Source organism: Phyllostomus hastatus, unplaced genomic scaffold (genome assembly GCF_019186645.2).
Source record: "Phyllostomus hastatus isolate PE091 unplaced genomic scaffold, TTU_PhHast_1.1 phas_contig_196, whole genome shotgun sequence".
Lineage (NCBI taxonomy): Eukaryota > Metazoa > Chordata > Mammalia > Chiroptera > Phyllostomidae > Phyllostomus > Phyllostomus hastatus.
In genome coordinates, this window is record NW_025333709.1 from 31504552 (window position 1) to 31529680 (window position 25129).

A 25129-nucleotide genomic window follows, 5' to 3' on the forward strand; every position below is an offset into this window, starting at 1 on the left:
TAATCCCATTCATGAGGGCTCCACTCTCATGACCTAACCACTTCCCAAAGGCCCCACCTCCTAATTTAGGTGCTAGGGTTTCAACCTATGGATTTTGGAGGGACACCAACATTCAGGCCATAGCTCCAAGGGAACCTGTATTTCAAAAAGATAACAATATAGTCGTAATGTCTTTGTACAAGCCTGTGGGAAGGGAAATTAAAATATTATCTCTGATGTACTTGTATACATTTTTGCATGTACATAATAAATAACTTGGGGTATAATGCAAGTTGCCCTAGATCTGGCAACTACCAAGTGGCAGATTTGGATGCAGACTCATGCTGGCTGACCTCAGGCCATGCCCCTTTCACTAACCACTCCGGGGTCTGCTGGTGAACCCTCAGGTAAAGAAATGTGCAAGGCCCTGACTGGTGAGGTTCAGTGGCCTGGGTGTCGTCCTGCAAAGTGAAAGGTCGCTGGTTGGAGTCCCAGTCAGGGCACATACCTGGGTTGTGGGTTTGGTCCCCAGTTGGGCGCATATGAGAGGCAAACTGATCGATGTTTCTTTCCCTTTCTCCCTCCCTCCCCCTCTTTCTAAAAATAAATAAATCTTTTTTAAAAATATGCAAGAAGGACACCCTGAAATGTGCTGAGGCTGCATAGTGGCCAGGGAGTCTGGGGTCAGGAGGGCAACCCTCTGGGCCACAGAGCCTGGGTCACCGCCGCTGAGGGACAATTCTGTCTGCTCTGCCCTGTAGGAAGGAAGCTAAAGAGAGGGCGCCTGGAGGGAGCAGACAGCTCGGAGGCCAAGAGCTCTAAGAGAAGAGCCGAACAAACAGCTGGGCAGCCGGGCCAAGAACAACAGGAAGCTCCCAGCCGCACCCCTGCTCGCTGGGGCTCTGGCCTGGAGACGGGGTTATTTTCTCTAAAGGGCCTTCTGCAGATGTTATATAAACAAAACCTCCATTGACTTCAGCTGTGGGCCTGCCCTAAAATAGCCCACAGGCTTCTCCCCAATTCCACAGTGGCTCCTCCATCCCTGGAGGTCCTCAGTGAGCTGCTTCCCTCCGAGGACATACACGTGCCCCCACACCACTCCACAACACCCCCAAAAGGCGGCCAAGGCAGCGAAAGGCAGGGCTCTGTTTTCCCTGGCAGGTCTGATGCAAGGCGTCCCTCCAAGACCTTTGATGGCTGCTGGGCCAAGGGGCCCGTCCCCCATCATGAGGGAGGTGGGAAATGGGGTCCCAGGGATAGCTGGGTTGGCCAGCAACAGGCACGAGAGAGCTCTCTCTGCCTCTGTCTCTGTCTGTTTCTGCTACCTTGGAGCAGTAAGTGGAGTTTGAGGAAGATCCCCAGAGCCAACTCTTCAGATAAGAGCATGAGGTTTCCTTGTCAAGGTTTTTGGGGGATGAGGGGTGGCAGATTGGGGTTGAGCTTGATCTAGTGATTGAAGACTCTGCCCCCATAGGCTTCCCTGACCCGGTTTACAGTTCATCTTCATTTTGCAGAAAACCATTTACTTGTGGACATCTGGAAATTCCCAGAGCTGTGACAGCAGGGAGTCACCCTGGGCTTTATCCCTTCAAGCAGGTTCCTGAAAACCTCTTACAATTACCACCACCCCACCCCATCCCACCCCATGCCACCCCACAGCTGCCTACATTGCACAGAATCTTAAAGAAAAACATTACGATGAACAACATATTTATGTTAAATACTTACTATGTGCCTGATAGCACGCTAAGCATTTTATGTACTTTATTTTGTAATTCCCATTCAACAGTCCTGTGAGACGGGCATGAGTATTGCTCTGGATTATGGGAGAGTGAACTGCAGTTAGAGAACCTGTAGGACTCGTCGAAGCAGCAGCAGCGGTGGCACGCAGGCACAGGTCCGCCGGGCCAGTTGTCACATCTTAGCCAGTGCGTCACACAGCCTGGGAAGAAGCCAGTGGGGCTTACGGTGCCGCTCGTCCTCAGTCTTGCCTCATTCAAAGTCCAAACTGCCATACCTGTGTACCTCTTATCAATGTAATTAAACACATTACACTGATTGGCTAGTTACATGAATCAGTATTTCTTGAGTACATTCTCTGGGGAAGATGCTATTTGAGTCCATACCAGGCCAAAAAAAAAAAAAAAAAGATGATGTGTAATATGTGAATACTTAGCTCTTTTTTGTTAACAGTTGTGCAGCCTAGAAAATGGAGAGTGGGGAGCAGTGGGGACATGTGGGTTGCTGAGAGAAACCTCACAGGACCCACAGGAAAGGACCCCACGCAGGCTGAGGGGCCCGAGCCGGGTGTGGAGATCCAGCAGGGGTGATGGGGCCTGGAAAACCCTGGCATTCTGAGGAATTTAGTTAGGATCCAGCTCTCCTCACTCTGGTGGCCTCTGTGAGGATGATTGGTTCCAGCACTGCCTCCGGCTTGAGGCAACTTTGACCTGAGACTGAGTCAAAGCCTCAATTTGTCTCTAGAAAAGAGCTCCTACAGTTTTAGTCTTTATTCATTTGTTTTGTCTATTCATTCATTCATTCATCCATCCATCCATCCTACAAACATTTCTTGAGCATCTACTATGTGCTAATACTAGGCACTAGTGATACAGAGGTGCATTTAAAAGGTAATGTCCTATAGTCTTGCCTTCCAGGAGTTCAAGTTCTAATGAAGGGAGTAGTTAAACAATTGGTTATAGTGCAGAATGATAAGGGCGGCAATAAATGTCATCTCAGGCTATGAAAGCCCAGGGTGGAGCTCGGACTCAGTCTTTGTGGGAGGGGCCGGTGGTGTGAGTGAGTGTTCCCGCCTGTGCCCGTGCAGAAGGAAGGAGGCGCAGGCTTCCAGGGGAGACAGTGCCAACTCCTGATGTTTCCTTCCAAGTGGAGTCCTGTCTCAGAGCACCATTCCTGGCCTCTTGCCACGCCTTCATTCATCTCCCCCGGGGGATGAGGGGTGACTCCTCTGATCTGTGAGTTCAGAACAGGGTGACTCAGTCATTCCCTGCTGGGACCATTGTCTTCTGCTGCTCAGTGCTGTAAACTTTGCAGGGGCAGGCTTTGCCGGGAAGCTGTTGCCTGTAACTGGGTAGGTTCAGCATAGGAGGAGAGACTAGGAAGCCCACGTGGCTAGTGTATTTAAAGCTACATTCTTCAGCCCAGCTGTTGTCAGCACAGGCACACCACGGAAGTACTGGGGGTTCCATTCCAGACCACCACAACGAAGCAAGTATCACAGTGGAGAGAGTCACATGATCTTTTTTCTGTTTGGTTTCTTGATGCATATAAAAATTAAGTTTATACTATACTATAGTCTAGTAATAGCATATGTCAAAAAAATCAAGGTAAATATCTTAATTAAAAATACCTTATCATTAAAAAATGCTAACCATCATCTGAGTGTTGGAAAATGGTGCCTGTAGACTTGCTCGATGCAGGGTTGACACAAACCTTAACTTGTAGACTGTGCAATATCTAAGAAATGCAATGAAGCAACGCACAATAAAGTGAAATGGGCATGTATTGTCATTTTGGTCTCCATTTGCCTGACTCCTGTGACAGGGAAGAAAAGTGTTATTTATGGCACTTCCTCAAACCCCAACATGGACGATGTTTACGGTCAGTCTGGGGGTGGCGTGCACAAGTGTGTGACAGGCGTGGGCTCACCATGGTGACTCAGCTGAGAGTCACCTTCACTCGGGTGCAGAACCAAGACCAGGAGGATCCTGAGGTCTAGAGAAAAGAGGCAGCTTTTCAGAAACTCTGACTGCCTCATCTCCTGCTTCAGAGGTTCCTGTTACCCCGGTTCTGCCTCGGGAGGAAAGGGAATAGAGGAGAAAAGAAGCCAATCTAGATTGTCCTCTTTTAAGAGTCTGCAAGAGTTCAATGAAGGTCACAAACAGCCTTTGGTCCAAGTCTGGGGTTCCCACTGATGTCCCAGATAAGACTCTCCGGATAGCTGCCTGTTTTCCTTTCGGTCTGTCTGTACTTTGGAAGGGCGCTTTTCGTCAATGTGTTTTGGCGTGCCTTTCTGGAACACTTTGCCCTGGTGCTTCTCATGCTTGTTGACTTCCTGTGGAGCTGAACTTGGGATCATATTTGTCCCTAGGAGAAAACACTTTAACCACATTATCTTGTACCACTTGGAAGACTGGTCAGGATTACTGCCCTTTTATTTCCCCCCATATGACTGAGGTGCACAGAGGGGAAAACCACCCAAAAAGGATTGGAAAAAACTCAGAGGGTCAAGCTTATACACCCCTTAGTGTTTTCACATCAGACAGTGCTGATTCCTCATTGACGGTACCAGTTGGTTCCTCAATGGGTAACTGGATGGGTTGCCTTCTAGACTTTTGTTAACAACAAAAGCTTCAGAATGACGAATTGCCCAGTAGAGGGAGCTATATCAAACAAGTTTCCCAAACTGAAGAGTAAAGTACTTTCAATCTGCCAAGCAGGTGGCCCAGAGCATAGTTTGGAAGCTCCATCTATCAGTGGGGTGGTTGCCTAGTCTAAAGCTCTGATCCAGAGCAAAACTTTTGCAAGGTGGTATCTTGGGTTTTGCGGGCTGCCCAGAACTGAGCATCTTGCTTCCATCAGCAGAGCTGGGTTTTGGCTCACTGTGATGGTTGCCACAATTAGACAGGCTCGCAGATTCCATAGGCAGGTCCTGGCTCCAGCATGGACAGGGTGATGGGCAGTTCCGCTGACCTTGCATTCACATGCCAGGCAGGGCTGCTCATGCTCACGGTCTCCGGAGACAGATCCTGTGTCAGAAAAACATATAACATAGGGGATTATTAGCAACAGGCGTTAAAGCAGTGGCTCAGAAGGAAATGCAGTAATAGGAGACTCTTGCAAAAGCATTTGGGGTTGTGTTCACCTAATCAACCAAGCTTTCTGTGGGGCCTGGAACTGGGCTAAATTCAAATGGTGGGCAGTTCTTAGTAAAGACCTTTATTGAATAAACCTGTGACCAAGGCAATCCTGAAGTATGGCAAATACAGTATCAAGCAAAAGTAACGTGTGCATTTGGATTCACGTGAGAACAGGAATTATGAACACTGATTGCAGGTCATGAAATGTATCTACGGCACAGGCAGGGAAGCTGGCAAAAATGGGACGCAGTCACTCACAGTTTCCAAGTACAAGCGAATCTCTGTGGAAATAAGAGAAGACAAGATGGTACACGAGGAGACTTGACTGTGTGTGTTCATCTGCTAGGGCTGCCATCACAAAATACCCCAGACTTATGTACACTGTGCTAGGGGATTTACAGTGTACTGGGAGGGTATGTGGTGTTTTGCCTGAAAACCTGCCCTTTCACAGAAATTACTCTTGCTTTCCATAAAGTTATGAAAAATAAACTGGAGAAATCTTTTATTAAGATTTTCTAAAGCAAACACAGCTCTTAGGATACTGTCCCAATCCTTTGTCATTTCCTTTCTCCGTTTTCATCAAGTGTGGGAACACTTAACCACACAGGAAGTTGGTGGATTTGGAAAGTTGCTGAATTCTCCTATTTGAATCAATCCACATTAAACACAAGCTGTTGTTTCATTAGCAAGTGAAGGAAAAAACATAACTTATGCTGAGTGGAATACGGAAGAGTAGTCTCTCTCAGTCTAATGATCCTGGAGCAAATGAGTGATTCCAGCAGAAACCCAAGGAGAGAAGCATTTCCTGAGATTGGGTCGAACCAAATCATCCACATATCAAACCTATGGCACCTGCAAAATCCAGCGTCCGAGGACCACTGGCGCCCGAGGTCTGTGCACCACTGGGTGTACATGAGATGATGCTAGGTGGTATAAATAATAAGCAACTTAATTTTAATTAGTAATGTATTTAAATTAATGTGTTGGAAAACACTATATTCTGCAGGTTTAAACTATGATTTCATCAATATTACCAAATGAGAGTAGAGTATTTAAATTATAAGAAGGATGGCAATTAAAAATGTTAGGTGCAATTGATTCTCATTAGTCATGGATTCTAAATTTATGAACTTGCCTACTTGCTAAAATTTACTTGTAACCCCAAAGTCAAACTCACAGTGCCTTGGCAGGTGTCTGCAGACAGGTGGAGTGGCAAACAATATGGGCCGATGTCGGGCGGGAGGGCCGCCCGACATCAGCCCTCCCAGCTGCGGCGGAACGGGGTTTCTCCCTGCCTTCTTGTTTCAGCTCCCGTTCTGCAAACAAGGGTCCTTTTCGAGGTCCATTTAGTGCCACATTTTTTTGTTGCACTTTTGTGCTTTCTGTTGATGATTTTGCTGTCTCCAATGGCCCCCAGGCACAGTTCTGAAGCTCTGTCCCCTGTTCTTAGGTCCTGGAAGGCAGGGAAGAGCCTGGTGGAGAAAACAGGTGTGTTAGATAAGCTTCCTTCAGGCGTGAATTGTGGGGCTGTTGGCTGTGAGTTCAATGTTAACAAAGCAATAGTATATGTTTTTAAAAGTGTCTTAAAAAACAAACATAAAATAAGATTATGTATTGACCCGTTGATGGGAAAGTTGCGGCCCGAGGCTCACAGGAACCTCTCCCCATATTTCCCGAGGAGCCCTGCTTCAGGATTTGCAGATTCATTGCTAACTGACTGTGAGTGGTTGCAGAGGTGGCTGTGCTAGCCTTGACCATGCGCCGCCCAGACTGCCCTGGACGGAAGGCTTTGCTGCCCAGCTGCAGGGAGAATAGTCAACCGACAGCCCTCAGCTGGCAGCTCTTTCAGGATCCTGCTCCCTGGCACAGAGCTGCCCAAGGTCATGCCCTTCCCCAGTCCGCCCAAGTTTGAGGGGGATATAGTGACCCCCACCTTCTCTGACCCTCTGAGGGGCAACACCTGCTCCAGACCCTCCCCCCCTCAACACCTCCCCCACCTCACATTGGCTAAGGCTTTGTGAGCTCTCCCAGTTCTGCTTCCACCCCTTTTCCTTCACAGGTGCTGATCCCTAATAAACCTCTTATATCCCAGCCTCCTTCTCAGCTTCTGTTTCTGAAGAACCCGGCCTGCTATCATGGTTCACACATATGGCAAAATAGGGAAAAATACATTGCTAAGATCCTCTCTCCTGCTTTCCTGCTATGCACGGAGATCAGCCTGCTTGCTCTCGTCTTCCTTGTTCTGGACTCAGCCCAGACCCAGACGCAGACACACAGCCCCAGCCCAAGGGCGCTTAGGGCTGTGAAGGGCAGGTCCTGCTCTAGGACCCGTGTGAGGACATGAGTGGGGAAGGGCGGGGGACTGGAATGCGGCTTGTGCTCCTCTCACCAGACCATGGTTCCTGGTGAGGACATGGTGCCTGTTCCAAACTGGCTCCCAGGAGTCGTACGGTTAACAATGGCCAGAGCGCCTCACTCCCACGTGACTTGAATCCCCCTGTTCCCACTCCCACTCTCTGAACCTTGGCTCTCATGAGCCGTATTGGCTTTGGCCTTCCCCTTTCCCCACCGCATCTTCTATTGTTTGGGCTTCTTACTTGGGTCCAACCTCTAATCTCTTCCTCCTCTAAGAGGAGATCTGATGAGCCAAAGCCAAAAAATGCTTCACTTTCTCAGCCTCTGAAAGCTTTTCTCTTTCCAAGGCAGGCCTCATCCCAGCTAGCACCTATTTATTAGAGCTGGCTCACATGTGCATTCCCTCCCTGGCTCTCTAAATCGTGTGTGTCCTGCCAGCTGAAGTAGACACAGCAGAGCATCTCGCTGGGATGAACTGCCAAATATCCAAGAGAAATTCATAAAAACAATAGCTGATGTTTACTGGGACCAACTACTTATCAAACACTCTGCTGAGTGCTTTACATATTTTATCTCATTTAATCATCCTAACAGCCCTAAGAGGTTGGTTTTAATGTTCCCATCTAACAAGTGAGGAAACACAGGCTTAGAGAGGTGAAGTAATTTGCCTCGTCCACAGGAATCTGCAGAGTGAGGTTTCAGGCGCCATTCCATCAGACTCCACAGCCGAGTTAGCTCCCTCTCGGGTGTAATGGCAGCGAAGGCGGAAAGAGCAGACAGACAGCAGGAAGAGCCAGGAAGACAGACTGCGCTCCCTGTAGACTGAGGGGAGAACGGTGCTATCTTCTCCCCTTTACAGGATTCAACTGAAGCCTAAAATTGAACCAGGATGAAGATCTAAGTGTTTGAGTTTGGTTGGCTCCATTTTAACCGTGTGCCTAATAATTTATCATCCTTAAAAGACCATTTCCTCTGCACCTGCATCCAAAACGCATCCCGGGTCCAGTGTTTTAAGGAAGAATTACTCATACCCGCTGTTTTGCTCCTTGTCATCCCACGCAGCCCACTTCTGAACCATGTCACAGTTTGTGGATCTCAAGGCCTCTAAGGAGGGTAGAGACAGCAATCAGTGGGGCCCATAACTCCTGACCATTTGGCTTCTTGAAATTTCAGGGTAGGAAGTGACACAAGTCCTTGACGTGAGGTTAAAGACGGAACTGTGGATTTCAATTATAAACTATCATTTCCTCTGGGGGAAACATGAAACTGACAGCCGGTCGCCACTTCTGCTTAGATGTTTTGTCACTCTTTGAAGAGTCTCAGAAATAAGTTTGATCTCGTCTCCAGATTCGTAGGGTTGAATCTTTTACAAAGACATAGTAATGGACAAGACGACTCTTCTTTCATATTTCTCCAAGATTTATCAAGAAGACCGGTTTCTGCTGGTGAATAATCTGATCTATTGACCCACCAATTAGAGACCTAAAGAGGGATGTCTGAAGACATCTCTAAGACTTCTGGCACTGGAGCCCCGAGGCTAACATCTCTGCTTTGGAGTCAAATGGATCTAAACTAGATTGAAATCCTTCTCCATCGCTTGTTAACTGTGTGACCTTAGGTAAGTTACTTGACTTCTCTATGAGCCCCAACTCCTCATCCCGAATAGATATAACTGTATGCCTCACTTCACTGTTGTAAGGATGATGTGAGATCATGCATGTAAAGCACTTCAACATATGTGGTAACTGTTAGTAGAGACATTCAACACAGCATCAAAAGCACTCATCTAGAATCTTAGAAATATTGTCAAGTGAAAGAAGCCAGACACAAAAGGCCACATGTTGCATGTTGCCATTTATATGAAATGTCAAGAACTGGCAAACCTATAGAAACAGAAAGTAGGTCAGTGCCTGCCAGGGGCTGCAGCCGTGACTGCCTAGGGTGGGACTGCTGGTGGGTGCGATGTTTCTTTTTGGTGCAATAAAATGCTCTGGAAATAGATGATAGGGATCATTGTAGAAATTTGTGGATGTGCTAAATCAAACCCACTAAATTCTACACTTCAAAAGAATAAATTTTATATATGTAGATTTTATCTCAAAAATAGTTAACTGAAAAAACTATTATGAGCTCAAACCATGGATTTTAAAGATAATTTGTTTCATGGACTCTGTCCCTTCAGCCCTGGGAGAAAAACTAACTGTCATCTCACTGGAAGGTGGTCTCTTTCTTGGTAAACCATTTGTTCTATGATCACTGCGCAGTACACGTCAACCCATTTCAGTTTTGGCTTGGTGGCGATCAGAAACACCAAGTTCTCTCAGCATTCTGTGAGCAGCCTGAATTTATAAGCACAAAGGGTCCACCTACCACCTTAGACCAGGAGGTTCTCTGCGTATCAGCTTATCCAGGAGAAATTCCAGGTGGTAAACGAGATAGTTTCCCTCCATCTGGGATAGAGAAACAGAGACAGGAAAAGGGAGTGAAAGTCTGTCGAATGAGCTGTGAATATTTTGCTGTATCATAGCCGTTGGTTCTAATTGAAGGTTTGTGTGTATGCATGTGTGTGCACGTGTATGTGATTGTGTGCGTGTGTGTGTAAGTGTAGGGGAGGTGGGGGGCTTTGCCCAAAGGAAACAGGGGAGGAATTTTTGATGAGTCAGTGCCTATTGCCAAACTGGAGTAGACTAATTCTGGAATTTCATTGAGCATATTCACTTCCAAAGTATAATTTAAAAAAGACACAGTGTTTTCAGATTCACATTGCAGATGGGGTTGTCAGCATTGCTTAGGGACAATTTCTCTCGGTGTGAGTAAGGTTACAAGATTTTGATAAAAATTATTTCTTCACTATTTGGAATGTCTGAATAGATTTGTGGTATTTCATTTTGCTTTAAAGCATGATTAAATGTACTCTAAAAATCAAAGACTTCTGCTTGGTTTTTTAATTTGTTCCAGATTTATAGCTGGTTAATATTATATGTCATGCTGGGTTGGATTTTTTTTTGGTTCAATAAAGCCAACTGAGATTCTTTCAAAGAAAAAAAAGTTATAAAAGAGAAGGAATCATTTTTATACCACATTAAGACCTCAAGAATTTTATCAAAATCTTTATCAGGAACATTTAATTTTAAAAAAATTTTGTTGGAACTTCCAGGTTCAATATACAGCTGTTAGAAGAAGCTGAGAGAGATCTCAGAGCATAAAGAGAATCAATGTGAAGGTAAACTTGAATAGGTTTGGACCATCATGGATACTCTGGGTTATTTTATTCCCTTTTTTTTAATTGAGAATGTACTGTCTTATGAAATTTAGTTGAGATTGGAGACCCTACACCCTGTGCTATGTACTAACAATCTTTAAGAGACTAAGCAGGGTGCCTTAGTCAGCATGGGCTGCATAACAAAATACCATAGGCAGGATGGCTTCAACAACAGAAAGTTATTGCTCACAATTTTAGAGGCCAAAGGTCCAAGTCCAAGGTGCCAGCTAAGTGGGTTCCTGGTGAGACCCCCTCTTTTCCTGGTTTGCAGGAAGCCTCCTCCTCCTCATGTAAGGACATTAATCCCATCGTGCAGGCTCCACACTTGTGGCCTCATCAAAACCTAAATACCTGCCAAAGGTTCCATCTCCAGCCCCATCTTCTGAGGGGCCATGAACATTCAGTTCATAGCACAAAAGGAGGAGAGATGTTCCCACTTGGATGACCTAAATATTTAATAAGCAGCAAATAATAGGTATCACGTGTTAACAATTCACTATATCTAGTCAGTCTACTGGGAATTCCATTTACTCTGCACAACAGCCAGTGAAGTCTCTGTGATAGTGTCCATTTTAAAGAGGAGGAAACTGAAGGCCTGGAGGTTAAATAACTGGACCAAAGGTCAAAGGACATGTACATGGCTTGTCCAAAATTTGGACAAGATCTATTTTGTTCACGTTTTTGACTGTGCTAAAAATGTCTGTCATGTGGACTTGCAATCTTGAAACTGAGTTAATACCCTGTTTCCAGAATCTTCCACTGCTTAGTTTCCGCATGTTTAGGTGTGGTATCCCTTTTGCAGCCTGGTTAAACTGCTCCTTCTCATGTCTTATGAGTGAGGCAATGCCCAAGTAAGAACGTTGGAAGTTAGTAAAGATGTTCCCTTCTCAGCCAGCACACCACTAAATTGAGTTCCAGAGGTTCTGCCCCTTCAGTTTCCTTTCAGTTCATCTCCTCTAACTCCACATCAGAAGTCCACCATGTCTCTGCAGCAACGACAGGCTCCTAACTGCCCTCCCTGACTCCAGTCTTGCCTCCTCCAATCCATGCTTCCCAAAGATGCTTTCACTCCCATGAATAATTAAAAAATGCGAATTCAATATTTTTCATCTACTACTAGAAACATCCACTTTCTTTTCATTGCTTCAGCCTAAAGTTCAAGTATCTTAATATTGCTTATGAGGACTTTACTGTTTTGGCTTTATCTGTCCAGCTGAAATTACCATATAATACTCGCTGGATCAAGATTATGTTCGGTTGCACATGACAGAAAACTAAAAATAAAAGTGATATAAACTATAAAAATCTGATTTTTCCCCCTTGCCATATGGCAGGTACATTTTTCTAATTATCCAAAATCTGAGTTCTCTCTGCTACCCTTCCTCTGTGTTTACCATGTAGCCTCCTCATCATTGGCCAAGATGACTGTGAAGCTCCAGCTCTCAGACCCACATTGCGGCCTACAGGAAGGAAGGAGGAACAAAGAAACTCTTGCCCTTCCCTTGATGGTTTCTTCCAAGAAGCTCCACTTAGGAACTTCCATTTTAGGCTCTCTGGAACTTTGTCACATGGCCACATTTGCTGCGAAAGAGATTGGGAAAGGTACTCATTGCTTGTGGTGGCCGTATGTCCAGCCGTGCATTGGGAGTCCTACTACCAAGGAAATGGGGCTAAAAGAAACAGGAGACAACTAGTAGCCTCTGATCCTTTCACTTTCAACTACTTGCCGTAGTCTCTGCAGAAGCCGTTCTCTCTGCCCTTGGTGTGCATCTCACGCGCACACCTCCCTAAGAGAGGACTTAGAACATACCATACACATGGATTTTCTGTGTGCCTCTCCACTAGCCAGAGAATTCCTTGGAGGGCATGGACAACCCTCTGGTACTTGAGTTCCAGGATTTGGGGCTTTTCCTTTAAACAGACCATTCCATTTTGCTTAAATGTAGAAACAACCATAGACGTCTGAGAATGCAGACACAGTTTATAATTCTACACAAAAAAACATGAATTGCAAGAGTATCCCAACCACAGGTACAGAGACCTGCTTGGGGAGGTGTTAGTTGAGCTGAGATCAGAATTAGGAGAAGAAGCTAGTCATGCAACAGAGAGAAGAGCTTTCTAGGACAAAGGCCTTGGGTTGAGGCAGGAAGGGACTTGGCATTTTCAAGGACAAAAGGGAGCAGTGTGGCTGGAGAGCAGCAAGGAAGAGAAAGAGTGGGAGGAGCTGCTATGGGAGAGATGGGAGAACAGACCACGTGTGGGGTGGATGTGGCACAGTGTGGACTTAGAAGTATGGGCTCTGGAACAGGCCACTTGAGTAACCCTTTGTCCTACCACTTACTGGCTAGGAGATCCAGAGTAAATTACTTTGTCTGTACCTTAGTTTTCCCATCTTTAAAATGTTTGCAGAACAGCATCTTTATAGAGTGGTCGTTAGATTTCAGTGAGTTAACCTGTATAAAGCACTTAGAATAGTGCCTGAAACAATGCAAGCACACAGTAGGTACTTTATAACTATATACCTGCTCCTTCCAAAGTGCGTTGAGCTTCTTGCCAATCCTGTCTTTCCACTGTCTGATACCCAAACCTATACTCCTATCACCACCGTCCCTCTACATCCAGTTATTTGCTTTCTCAGTTAGAATTAGGTCCAACTGTACATAACAGAAAGCTCAAAATACAGCAAGTTAAACATAGAAAACTAATTTTTCTTTCAAGTAGAAATTCCAAGGTAGGCAAGCCTAGATTGCAATGGTGGTTCTGTGGATGCAGAGACCCTGGTCCTTACATCTTTCTTCTTCATCATCTTTGACTCTGGCATCAGGCAGTTGCTGTGCATGAGTTTCAGCTATCATATCCACATCCCAGAAAGATGAAAGATGGAAGGAAGGACAAAAAGGCATACTCCTTTTTAAAACTTGTCCTGAAACTATCCAGCAACCTGGCTGAAATTATTCACATGGCCACACTTATCTGGAAGTGCCGCTGGCTCCTGTAATTTTTTCCAGCAGGGCCCATTGCGTGGGGCTCAATGACTAAGAAAAAATTCTATTTGAATTCTTAGGACAGGTAAATCTTCTTTCTCATTGCCTCAATGCTAACTGAGACTCATTCTGAGTCTCCTAGGCCATGCCCCCTGGGTTCTCTGCTTACAGCTTTCTATATTCAACCTGTTTTCTACATGAGCGGTCTCCAATGGCTCCCATCTGCACCAAGCAGAGCCCACCAACTAGTGTCTCTCAAGCTAACTCCAGTTAACAGTCGTATTTAATTGACCTTCATAGTATTTTTTAAAAAATTGAATGATCACAATTTAACACACCCCAAATCTCTAAAATCCTGTGTTTCCTTCTCTGAGAGCAGAGACTCTGGACCCACAGCCCTGTGGCAGTAACTACCTGTGGTTGAGAAACCACTCATGGCTCTGGATAGAGTGTGGGATTTCCGGTTTGCCCCAACCTCCACTCTTCCTCTTACCTCACACCCAGATTGCTTTCCTAATTTACGTGTCCTGACTATCCCCAGGAAGCATTTGAGTTTAGCCGTCTTGACGGAAAGACTAAAAGCTAAAACTCCTTGCCTTCTGTTCAAGATTCTTCTGTGATCTAGCCTTAGCTTGCTCTTCCAGCCCAACTTCTCACTCGTCCTTTCCCATGCTCCAGGCTCCCAGCACTCCCCATACTGTGCCTCTTACCCATAAGCTCTGTGAGGCCAGAGAAGATGTCTGTTTTGTTTATCTTTCCTCAGCACCTATAACGGGACCTAGTTCATAATGAAAGCTCAATAATGAATTGTTAAATGAATCAATGAATCGATATTTGTATTTTGCCACCTGCCTCGCTGTTTATGCTCATGTTCCCACTCCCTAAAATGACCTTTTCTCATGGCCATATAATAGGAGCTTAACCATGCTTCGGAGTTAAACACGTTTCCTTTGTGAAGTCTCCCCTGACCTACTTGCTAAAAGTAACTTTCTCTGTCTCCAAACTCCTACAAAATCCTAGTGCTTTTAGAAATCATGGAGCTCCCAGGCCATATCCTGTAGTGCCCAGGGCTTCCGTGTTCTGGAAGGGACCCAGGATGGAGAAAATTCAACAGGCTTTAGTAGTAACATGCCAGATTGCTCTGCGAGCTGTGTTTGGAGGACAGTGAGAGAAAAGGAAAGTAGGAGGCTACTGAAGCAGTAAAAGCAAGAAATGATAGTAGCTTTGGCCCAGGGTTGGCAGGGAGGATGGGAAGAACTCAATGGATCTGAGAGATTATTAGCACATAAGAGTGTCAGGGCTTTATGATATAGTGGAAAAGCAAACAAAAGGGAGGTTTCCAAAAGTGACTTTGATTGCTGGCTCAGGCGAGAGATGGATAGTACTATCATCTTCTGAAAGATAAAACACTTAGGGAGAATTAAGCTTTGTAGTTCAGTTTGGCCTTGTAGATTTTGAAGATCTCTCAACTTGAGATGTCAAGTAAGAGGTAAGGTATATGGGACTGGAACTCGGGAAAGCATTATGGGCTGAGAATATACTATATTTTGTCACATATAATGCGTACTTTTCACCCAGATTTTTGAGGGAAAAATAAGGATGTACATTATACATGGTTAGTACTAATTCCATATCTATATAAAATGTTCTTACCATATTTTTGGACTATAAGATGCACTTTTTGCCACATTTTTTGCTTCAAAAATTTTCTCCCTATTTTCCTCCTTTAAAAGCTAAGTGCATCTGGGATCCACACCATAAGACACATCTAGGTTTTAGAGGAGGAAAATAGGAAAAAAAATTTTGAAGTAAAAAATGTGGTAAAAAAGTGTGTCTTATAGTCTGAAAAATACATTTTATTTATGCTTAGGAGTTAAAAGTGTTACTCTAGAAAGCAATAAGGATATTCAAATGCAAAATAATACCCTGGAATAGTATAATCAGTTTTGTTTCTAAATAAAAATAAATAAATAATTGAATTTAAAACATTAAAATGAAAGATTTTGTTTCCTGAAAGTTTGGCTCAGAAACGTGAGTGAGCATTATACACGGCAAAAATACAGCATATTAGGAAATTATTAGAATTATCAGTTGTTGAAGTTCTTTCTCTGGTTATGGCTGCTGAATGCTGAGGAAGACAGTAGAGCATAGAAGAAGAGAACAGGACCCATGGCCAAGTCTTGGGATTATCCAACACAAAAGACAGGAAGAAGTTTTGAGCCTACAAAGAGATAGAGAGGGAGTGTCCAAAGATGTAGGAGCAAACCAGTTAAGGATTTTATTGGAAAACCAAGGAAAAGAGCCACTCAGGATGGAAGGAGTGATATCTTGGTGAGAAGTGAAAAAAGATGAGAACCAAAAAACACCCATTGGTGTAGCCTTGTGTGTGTCATGGGTGACCTCTGCAAGAGCCGCTGGGAAGACTACTAGACCTGGTAGGAGGATGCCTACTGGAGAGTATTGGTTGACAGATGAGGGAAGGGAGACCGTGAGCACAGCTGTGGCACCCTTGTGCTAGATTAAATGATGTGAACATTAAGGGTATTCCTGGGGTGTGACTGAAAATATCTATTGGGGTTAACAATATAGAGGTGATAGGTGTCCTTAAGGAGAGGCAGCCACTGTGTGGGAGTATTAGGGATCATTGAGGTTGGGTGAGAAGAAAATGGAGAATGAAAATGATGTGGCCTTGTAATGAACACTGGCTTCACTCTCCATTGCCTCTCTGCCTTTACCTGCATAAGTGCTCACCTGGAGTTCATTCACCCCTGAGCCCCCCCAGCAGGAGATGGACAGGTGGTAGCAAGGAAGAGAAGATATGGTATATAAAGAAATGCTTCAGCCTTTTTCTATATCCAAAAAGCAGCTAGTACACTGGATTTTTGTGATAGAGACCATACTTCCTATAATGTTTCTTAAGTTGAGTGTACACATTTAAATGATCTTAATGTTAAACCCAAGGTCTACTCATGACTTAAGGAGTTCAAAAGAAGTTTCTGTGTAATTCAGAGACATCCCCATGTGGATCTAAGACGGATGAAGAGTTCAAGAAGTGAAAGTGCCATCACACATGAAGAGAGAAGAAATTTACTGTGCAATCCAGGAGGGACCAGTGTAGTTTGTTGCTGGGTTTCAGGATTCTGTCTATCAGAAGTGAGTCAGAGAACCAGCTCTTGAACCTCCACACTTACTTGTAACATTAGAAGACATGGTATTCAGATTACACAGATGGTGGTGAAAATATAAAAAAGTAAATATTGACAACTGGATTTTTTTCCCCATCAAAGTCATGTACCCAAATCCCTAATGACTTAGTACCTAAGCCTACTATCAAAACTGCATTTAATTTTAGGCAATTTGACCTTCATAGCAAAAGATTTTTTAAAATTAAAATATTTAATCGATCACATGGACATTGGAGAGACCTGGAAGTTAATTTCATAATTCCTCCAGACCAGTAACTGTCTAATAGCAATATGAGGTGAGCTGCAAACAAAATTTAATTTTCAAGTAGCCATGTTAAAAATTAAGATTCAAGTGAGATTATTTTAGAAATATATTTTAATTGACTGAATATATCTAACATTATCATTTAAATATGTAATTAATATAAAAATTCATTGATGGGATATTTCACATTCTTTTGTTCTTACCAAGTCTTTGAAATCTGGTACATATTTTATATTGATAGCACTCCCGTTTTGGATTAACCACATTTCAAGTGCTCTAATAGCCACATGTGGCTAGTGGCTACCCTATTAAACACAAACAAATCACACACAATAAGAATCCCATTTAATTCGAAAATAGGGAACTCATTTTTATTGATCCACTGGCTGCCCACTTTACATACATCATATAATTTACAGCTCACCACAGTGTGGCCACGGAGACATTACTATTCCCCTTTTAGGAGCAGGAAACAGAGGCTTGAAACAGTTAAATAAATTGTGCTTCACCAAGAACGGCCAGGGCCAGGTTTTATCACAAGCTTGTGTTTTTTTTTTTTAACAAAATGTTGCTTCCTTTGCAAAATAATCAATTAAAATTCCCAAGTCCTTGACTGATATCATGACGTTCATTCAAGACACATGTTCACACTAAGAACAGCTGTAAGGCCACCGAATATTAAACACTCCAGAGAGCAAGAAGAAAGGAAAAGGAACACTCCACCAAGTCTTAGTCTTATTTAAAAAAAGATGTTTTAGCCAATCTGAGAGCAAGTTTTATTGAGCAACTTTCTTATATAATAAATATTATGGTGGAAAAAAGGAGGTACACAAAATTACTTGGCCCAACCCACCCCTGCACCTTCACTCACGTGAAACTTCCTATTTCCCGACACACCCTTTCCTGGCATACCTTTGTGTACAGCCTGTTCCCTCTGGCTGGAAGATTCTCCTCTCCTCTCTCTGAGTGGTTAACTCCTCATCCTTCAGGGCCCGGTTTTAACGTCACTTCCTTTGTGAAACCCTCCCTCCCCCTCCCTGCCCTACCCCCACCCCGCCCATCCAGACACCTCAGGCAGAGTTGGTCATTTGCCCTTTGTGTTTCACAGCATCTCTGTATCAGACCAGCGATTCAATGTCTTCCTAAGTCCGTTTCCTGAGAGTATGAGCTCCTGGAGACAAGGAGAGTGGCTAGTCAATATTAGTTGAGTGAGTGCCTAACAGCTATCAGCTAGGCTCTCCTGGCCCTTCCACTCTAAAGCAGATTGATTTAAATCCTAATTCTAGGGATTCCTAATCTATTTCTGTTTGATTATTGACTCAAATCTAATTCCTAATCTAAATCTGTAGATTAGGAAAACCTAATGCACTTCCCAAGGACTCTCCAAATTCTGGCTGAAGCTTTTACCATCTTACATTTAATTCTGTTCTCATATCCTGACTTTGTCAAAATTTGCTCTGCTCCATGTCTTGTAGCTGTTCCTTCAATTCTGCTCTGGCATCAGCACCTATATAACAGTCAGTTTCTTCTCCGTGATTCTCTCCCCACCCCAAAAGTGACCATAAATCAATGCATTTCACTGAAGACCGGGTGGTCACAGAGTGAGATTACATTGCATACCACAGAACTAACAACTAAAGGTCACGCATTTGATCTTTCTGCAACCCTGCTGCCACCCAACCTTACATTTCTACCTCTCAAACACTTCCCAGTTTTTCTTCCTTCAATCCTTTTTCTGCCACCCACCCTGTTTCCCCTTCCATATACACACAATCCCCTTGCCTAGGATCCCAAACCCAACATTCCTCTCATTTTCCCATATAGAATGGTGTATCTTTCCCTTTTGTGTGGGCTCCTCCAGGTACCTGAGCGTCAGAGATTCTCCAACTCAACACTTAACAAGATGTTTTCCCATGCAAAGAATGATCTAGGACATTAGCAGTGTGGGGTTGTAGGAGAACATAGATTTTAGAACCAAACAGTCCTAGGTCCAAGAGTGATCCTGTCAGTTTCTAAGTCTGGCCTTGGACTAATTGCTTCACTCCCAAGTCTCGTTTTCTCACCTATAAAACAGGGTTAATGAGTGTTTCACCAAGTCCATTGGTGTCTCATTGACTATTCAATGAGACAACACGTGAAACACTCAGCATGGCGTAGAGACACAAAAATGGTATTTTCGTCTCTCTTATTTTTTGCCTCTACATAACAACTGATTGTAAGATCATATTGCATTCATTTTGTTTTAAGTAAGTCCTGAACAAAAGTGATTGCAGTTTAGATAATATTAGGGCAGGCGGATTAGCACACGCAAAGGATTTTGAGATTCTTTTAAAGTGAGCTTCAAGTGCTCTGCTACATTTGCATGTTGCTCTTTTGTTTATATGTGACATAAAACCAAGTCAAAGTGACTTTAAAAACACATTTATTCGTTCCTATAATTAAAAAGTCCTGGTTTGGATCTTTCTACATGGTGGGTCCAGTCACTCGACACTCAGCGCATGTCACTGGGAATCTGTGCTCTCTTTATCCGCCCCCCTCTCCCCCGGCAAGGCCTCCCTAAGTGGTTTCATTCTCAGGAAGATATTCCCATTTCCCTGTGGAGAATATCCATGAGAGCTGCAGACTTATGCATGGGGGCCCGCAAATGACAGCCCTTGGGCCAAATCCTACAGAAGCCTAGTTTTGTACAGTCTGTGAGCTCAGGAAAACTTTTACATTTTAAACGGTTGCAAAAAAAATGTCTTCGTGTGACAGAGACAGAGATGGAGGGGTAGCAAAGCCAAAAATAATTATTATTTGGCCCTTTACAGAAAGCGTTGGCCAACATTGTAGCTCCAGTGCGAAAAAGAGCTATTCTTGTCCATTGTTTCCCTAAAAGACCCCGGATTGCCTTCCTGGGACCATCTTGTTTTCCGGACCGCCTTCTGGACAATTTTCCTGTTTCTGTCTCCAATATCAGAGAGAACTGAGTCAGGGGTTTCACTAATTCTCCCTTTAGCTGCCCTTGAGTTTGTAACTTTGTTCATTTCTCAAAGTTCTATTGACCACAATCTGATTAGTCTTTTTATGGTTTATTTTTCTCTCATTACCTCTTTGTTACCTTTAATCACTTTAAACATTCTTATTTTATAGTCTCTGTCTGTCTGATACCTGAGTTTTAGAAAGATTTATATCTTCTATTGATATGCCCACTGGCACTGACTCATATGTTTGGGTTTTTTTAAATCTTTCACAGTGAATTCATTTTCAGTGGCAGTTGGTTCTCAGGAATCCTGGTTTGGGGGTATCTCTCCAGTGAGGCTTCACCTCTGCTTTTGCTAGGAACTTTGGAAGCACCGAAGAACTATCTCTTTGCTAATTTAACATCTAGACGTTACCAGCGCCATATGACAAATGCACCTTTGAACCTCAAAGCTGATATGGGAACTCAAGAGTTAAAGATTCTAGCCTTAATTATAGTTGATAGGCTTAAGTGCATGTGGAAAGCTGTCATTCCAGGAACTAGAATGCATGACCTGTGTGATTTCAGGGGGTCAAGAAGCTATTCAACCTCTGTGCTCTAGTGGGTCTGCAAGCAATGGAGGTGGTGTCTGAGCCATTGTGTTCCAGGGACGGACACATCCATGACACAGATAAAGAATTGTTGATCAGCAGATAAAGAAATACTAAGAAAACTGACACTGAACTAACATTCTTACAGGATTATCCTTTTTTCCTGACTTACTTACCCTTTCCCTTATAAACAGGTTGGCTTGAGATGAGATGTAAGGTGGTTTTTAAGGTACAAACCTGCCATCTTCTCAGATCACTGGCATCTGAATAAAGCACCCATAAAGATTAAATTCTTGTCTCTACTTATTGTGTCTGGTAGTGACAGACAGCACACATGCCAACATTTCTGATTTCAAAGCTAATGAAGGCAGGCCTGGGGTCTCAAATTTTCCCCCAACTTAGAGATCACTCCAAGAAATGGGAGCTTGCCTGTCATTTCCTTTGGTGTTTGGGGGCATTTTTTCTCTTTACCTCTCACTACGGATAGCAAATTTATGTGAAATATCATTTTTCTCCCGCCTGTTCCAGAGTCACCATTAAATTCCAGCCTCTTTGGTTTCTGAGACCATCAGATGCCTCCCGCCAACCCCAGCTTTAGTTTGCAGACTGTACTCTGGTTTTGAGTTTCCATTTCATTTTTGGTCCCTGGGATTTCCTTTTCTTTCTTTGGAGCCCAGATGGACATTTAAAGGGATGCTAGCTGTATTTATACTGCATTTCCAGGTGTTTCATAGCAGGAGGGTTTTGTGTAATGTAATCCATCACATTTAAAGAGAAACAGAACTCCCATTAGGCCTATGAGACCTGTGTAAGATGCTGCTAGCATCATATGCCTCCTACAGATACATCCCCTTCCCCCATTTATCATATAGAACAGCACCTGATGACACACTCACAAGATGTTTATTAGAGCTGATCACTTGAATGAGTTACCAGCAGAGAACCACAGAGCCAAATTAAAGGTCATGTGATTTATGTGTAGGTACTCTATACCATGGAATGTAGGGTAGCACCACCACGTGGGGTTGAAGAATGCAAGCTGTAGAATCAGACTAACTGGATTCAAATTTGAGTTCTTCTACTTCCTAAAAGGGTAACCTTGGGCAAGTCATTTAACCTCTCAGCACTTTCATTTCCCACCATGTGTAGTAGGAATAATATAGAACCTCCCTCAGAGAGATACAGAGAGCGTTGAGATGAGGTCATATACGCACAAGGCCAGCACAGAGCATGCTCTCCGTCAAGGTGAGCCTCTGTTGGTTTAAGGGAAAGGTCCTGCGTTAGAGAAGAGATTTGTCTTCTCTAAGTTCTCACACACAAGGTCAGGGATGGAGGGACAGAAGCTTATCAGGAGAGATCTTCCTCTTTGCAGAAGCAGAAAAGGAAAGGAGCATCATGGAAAAGATAGAAATTATCTCCTTTGTAGCTGAAGAGAATTTTGACCCAGTTCTCAGAAATGAAAGATTAAAGATTCTAAGAGAGGCTCTGTGAAATTGTAGAATGGCATGAGGCTTATCTGAGTTCCTTCATATTGATCTGAAAGTGAAGACTCCACAGAAGGGCCTCGAGGGCTTCACCCAGAGATCCACCCTTTCTTCTGAGGCTGCAGGAAGACAGAACAAACACATTGGCCTTCAACACAGGCGCAGGTGGGACCAAGGGGGCCAGGGGACTCTTGACCTTCACCACTGTGGGTCTCCACACCTCCTTTGGGCCTGCATCTGCCTCTTATCTAATGCCTGAGTGTCAGTATTGAAGTGCCACTCAAATTCCTTAGGGACATTTACTCTCAAAAGAAGAGCAACAGGCCATCAGAGCGGCTCCTTACGTATTTTCAAGAGAAATTTGAGATGATGCAAAATGCAAAAGTGTCTGAAAAATATAAATGCATTTCTGTTACAGACTAGGATGAACATTGCTGAAAAGATTTTTTAAAAGCATTTTTAAAACATCTGGCTACTAGAACAGTTATTTGTGCAAACAGTATTTCCAAATGGGCCTGCCGGCACCACCAAGCAGGAGTGCGCAGATTAGGAAGCGGTCCTCAGGCTGCTTCCTCCTGGGAAGTGTTCAGGACACTGGGAAATGTGTTTCTCACTCAGCAAGTGCTTATTCAGCAGCCTGAGAGGCAGGGAGAGGCGATAATAGCTAGATATCAGCAACACTCCTTTTAATTTTTTTAAAAGTTGCCAACATTTATAGGAGCAATGATCTGGGACTCTGAACAAGGGTTTTGTAAGAATCAGTTAAATTCATATAAAAACTTACTACAAAGTTCATCTGGTACTTTTACAGTTAAAATCCTTTTTTTCTGTTGTCTGTTTTTAGGCACAAATAGAAAACAGTCCACACAAATTATTGTGATCTGTGTTGATCCTGTAGAAGCATGCAAACTGAGTAGTCATTCTTTTTCTTTTTAACATGCCAATGTCTTTACATTGTGGCAACTTCAAACACTGCCTGTTATGCCACCTGCGAACCAGAGCAGAACTACAGGCTGAAGTTCAGGGGAGCACACTCTGCCTTCACAGGTAGAGGTAGTCACTAACTCTGAGAGCCGCTTCTCCTCCGAATAACGGGCTTTGCCAAGGGGTGAGCTCCCCATCCCAGAATGCAGCAGCCGTCACCCTCAGAAGTGCTGTCGAAATTTCTGAGCTGGGTAAGGGATTAGAACACAAACTCCTGGGTCTACTCCAACCTTAGGATTCTATGAGTTCATCTTTTTAAAATGTTTGCATAGTACTTCAAATTTTTCAATGAACCTCACATGATCTCATTGTTTTTTTTTTAAAAGATCACTTTTTTCCTGAACTTTTAATAAGTGTAAATATAGACTTCTGAGGGGAGATGGCAGAATGAAGACAAACGGAAGATTCTCCTCCCTCAATGAAAATATTAACAGAAAAATGAAAATCAGTGGAAAAAAAGGAAATCAACAGGAGCAATCAAACAAGGAAATGGGCACAAACTAATGGTGTGAACTTCAAAAGCGGAAGACGAGAAAGAAAGGGGAGGATTTCGGAGAGTGCAGCTCCTGACCCTGCGCTCACCCTGGAGACCTGGATTTCGAAAATCTTGAGAATTGTCCTGAAAAGTCCCAAATCTTGATAAGAAGCAAACTAACAGAACATATTGCTTCCTGTGGGTGTTTTGGGTTATAAAATAGCTTAACACAAATTAGAATTCAACATACTGGGCCCCAAAGAGAAAAAAATAAAACGAGCAATCTGAGGGGAAAAAATGGAGATATCTGTTCTACAGAAATAAAGACTGAAACAACATTTTTATAAAACTAATAAATAGATAGATATTAATAAACTAACTGGGCTGCTCAAACTAAACTTACACATACAGGAAAAAATCGCTGTGGTAGACGTATTGGACGCATGGAAAAAGCATAGAGCATTTTGAGCCTGGCTGTTGTTCCTAACGTTGTTCCCCACGTGGAAGAGACTAAATATGCAGACATTAAAGAAGAAAATTGCTCTGACAAGTGAAATGAGTCTGCAGACTGCAAGAACACACTGAGACCCAGGAAAACAGATACTGAATGTTCAACACTGAGACATAGCCTCTTGAACTGACTGCACTTCCCGGACTTAAAGGAAAATGTCTCTGGGCACCCTGCCATAAACCGTAAGGGAAGTCAATTAGGTTGGCCTCTGACTTCGATGGTTAAGATTCAATGCCAGAATACAAGGAGGCGCCATCTAGAATTTCCAAGGGAAAGTGTGACTACAGGTACCAGTATAAAATCAGCAGAAAATTATTCTGGCACATGAAAGAACTCAGAGCATTCACACTCATGGGTCTTTTATGACAAAATGATTCAGTGATGAAGCCCAGCCAATTTAAAGATGAGTCAAAATGAAATAGTATTTGGGAACGGGCAGGCTCGGGTAAAAGAACTTATCATGAAATGCAATTCACTTGAACATGGAACTGATGATATTAAGCAATGATGGGAGTAGTGTTTCCACAGCAGAAGGTGAATGTGACAAACTAGGATATTGTAAAAACAGGAAAAGAGCCAGCATGTGGAAGCTGAGGGGTAGGGAGGGGGGAGGAAGTACAAGTCTAAAGATTTACTCATCTTTTATATTCATGAGTCATTTAATACTGTCTAAAATGGAAAACTGCTGTTAAGAAATAATAACTTCAACTTAACATTTTTCATAATTTCTTTTCTTAACCTTTTTTCCCCAAGAGGGAATTTTAAGGAAATAATGTCTTTTGTGCTAAAGATATATTTAAATAAAGAGCAGCAATTTCTTCAGTTTTACTTTAGTTTTACTTTTCTACTATTAAATGCAAGTAATATTAAATCTATTATTTTATTAAAAATTACATGTATAACATGCTCCTATTTCTGTAGGAATATTTCTTCCTATCCACGTCTGTGTCCCTTTCAATCTCTCTCTAGCACATACTCCCCTTTCCTCCTGTCTGCCTTCCAAACAGCACTCTAATTTTCATCCAGGGACTCAATCATCTCTCCAGCAGGCAAACTATGTACTTCAGGGGACTCTGAACCCAGCTCCAGCTCTGGGGTGATGTGACTGTTCCCAAGACAACTTCATTTTTCCTTGTCCCAGGGAGCTCAGGGTAAAGCCAGCCAGCATGTGGCATATTCCTGTCACAAAACCTCCGTGGCTTTGACCCAGCCA